We start from the raw sequence: 2551 nt of genomic DNA, 5'->3' as shown, positions 1-2551 counted from the left end.
GTTAATGCTAGATAAACCCAGCTGTCTTTCATTTCTGTGCAGAAGTCATGCTGGCTGCTTTCCACATATTTAAAATAAATCTTCATTACCACAGTTACAAAGAACAAGGTCAGGGAGGAGACAGCAGGGATCATAATGCAGACTTTCCTCAGGTAAGGAGAAATTATGACTATTATTCTTGAAGTGGAACAGTCTTTAAAAACAGGTGTTTAGTTTGAAGTCTCTACTTTTGACATAATTTGTAACAGAGTCTCAGATAATTAACCACAGAAAGATGGAGGTTAAATCACATGACTGCATCACATGTTGTTGAGAAACCAGACAGGTATCAGGACAGGTTCACAGATATTTCAGAAGCACTCTTCATACTCCAAAATATTTTTTTATTTTATTATTGTTTCTACTTTGGGCAAAATAAACCTAGAATTTATAATATTATTTTGTTATTTACTGGCAGTTAACAAAGAGATGATTGATAGTCTTAGTTCAAAAGTAAAAACTGACATGGATGTTTAAAGATGTAGTTTCACTTTTGTTTGTTGTGTAGATGTATGATATTTTTGTTTATTATTTATTTTCATATATTACTTGACTACTGCATTATTTGTGTTCTTAATGACAACGGGTATGGGTCATACAATTTTTCTTTATTTTGCTTAGTTTTGCACATCTTTGCGGTCACATTTACTAAAATGTTGATGTGTTTAGTGTTTTGTCACTGTCTAAGTTTATGCCATTCTAAGTCTTATGAGCCAACATCGAGCCAAGTAATAATTTGCATACATGGAGACACTGTATATATTTATATAACAACTGGAGTGCTCAGAAACCAGGTGACCGTGTGATCGGCTGGTGAAGCTAAAGGCTAACGCTAAACGGGCAAGACTCTGGATTTCCCATCACTGTACATGTTGACAACAGAGCAGAAAAAAGGACTGACGATGGAGAAATCATAAAAAAAAAACTATTAAAAATTATATTAACACAATTATTATTAATATTTTACAGTTTTATATAATCTATCTAATGTTTTAAATAATGCCAGAAAAGCTGTTTGTTATAGATTTATTAGCAGAAGATAAACAGGAAAACGTCTCATTTTACAACACAAGTCAGCAGATTTGATCTTATTTAGCTCAATGTGATCTGAGCAGAACATAATGTAACAGTTTAAAATTAAAATAATCYTATAAAGTCCATGTAATCACTGTTATTTATTGAACTGTTAGCAGATATTAGCTTGTGGAGCATAAATACAGAGTGTAGCTCTGCTGAATCATGCTACAATTTAACACAAACTATTAAATATTACTTTGTCCTCTGATTAATATTTAGACCTACAGAGTGTAAAATAATATTATAAATGTTTCTGATTAATATTTAGACCTACAGNGTGTGTGTGTGTGTGTGTGTGTGTGTGTGTTTAAACTTTATAAAACAAACATGCAGGTCAGCTGGAAGTTATTTTAAATGTCTGAAATACAAAAAATTAATTAAATTTACTTGATCCTTAAAGTTCAGATAAAATTAAAAGGTTTCATTATTTCATAAACTATGTAAATATATCAGTTTGTGATTTAAATGAAAGGCAATCATCTTTCCAGCTGAAGTTTTCAGGCTTTTATTTATTTAAATTACTAAGAATAACTTCTTGTAAGTTTTGTTTTTATGTCTGTTTTATTAAGTTACTGTTTTGATTTTCTCTGTGAAAAATTAATTTTCTGGTGGATCTGGTAAAAAAAAATGAAAAAATGAAAATAATAAAATCAGCTGCCAAAAGTTGCACAAAACAAATCATTAAACTGGATTTTCTTCATTTTAAACTGGTTTCAGTGGAAACTTGTTCTTCCTGACTTCGGTTCTGTTAGAACTTCATCAAACTAAACACTCTAAGTGTTTCAGGTGTGCTGACTTCACCTGGCTGGACGCCGCYTCTCCGCCTCCCGCCGCCGCCGCTCCTCCGCTGCCGAGCTCCGGTAACTTCCTCCGGCTCAGAACCAGCAGGTAGACCAGGGCTCCCAGCCACACCAGCACCGCCACGGCCACCGCCAGCCTCCGACAGAGACGCTTCATTTCCCGCCGGCGGCGCCCGCAGCCCGGCCGCCGTCAGAACCGCATCTTCCGCGCGCGACCGAACCGCTGAAAGAAGCTCCGGAAGAACCCAGTTCGAGCCCGAGCCGAACCCGCCTCTGCCTGCTCCACGCCGAGCGCGCGCGCTCTGACCCAACAACTCTCCTCGGAGCTCGAGCGCTTCTCAAGACACGCCTGGCGGCCGCGCACGCACACGCACGCGCGCGGAGAGGTCTGTGCGCAGGTCTGTGGTGGGCGGGGCGCAGCAGGTTTCGGTGTGTTCCGCTGAGGTGAGGTGGTCCCGGACTCTCCTGGAGGTCTGAACGGGATCGTGGAGCTCCACCTGCCGACACCCAGAACCAGGAGGATCCGGCAGAGTCCAGCAGCTGACAGAACCGAGCTGGTTCTGACAAAAACCGAACCATCAGGGTTCAGATCCCGGGTCAGACTAATAAAATGTGCAAATTGAATATATATATAT

The sequence above is a fragment of the Austrofundulus limnaeus genome, unplaced genomic scaffold, assembly GCF_001266775.1.
Source record: "Austrofundulus limnaeus strain Quisiro unplaced genomic scaffold, Austrofundulus_limnaeus-1.0 Scaffold673, whole genome shotgun sequence".
Taxonomy (NCBI): Eukaryota; Metazoa; Chordata; class Actinopteri; order Cyprinodontiformes; family Rivulidae; genus Austrofundulus; species Austrofundulus limnaeus.
The sequence above is the reverse complement of the archived record's forward strand: the minus strand, read 5'-3'. Positions refer to the sequence as shown.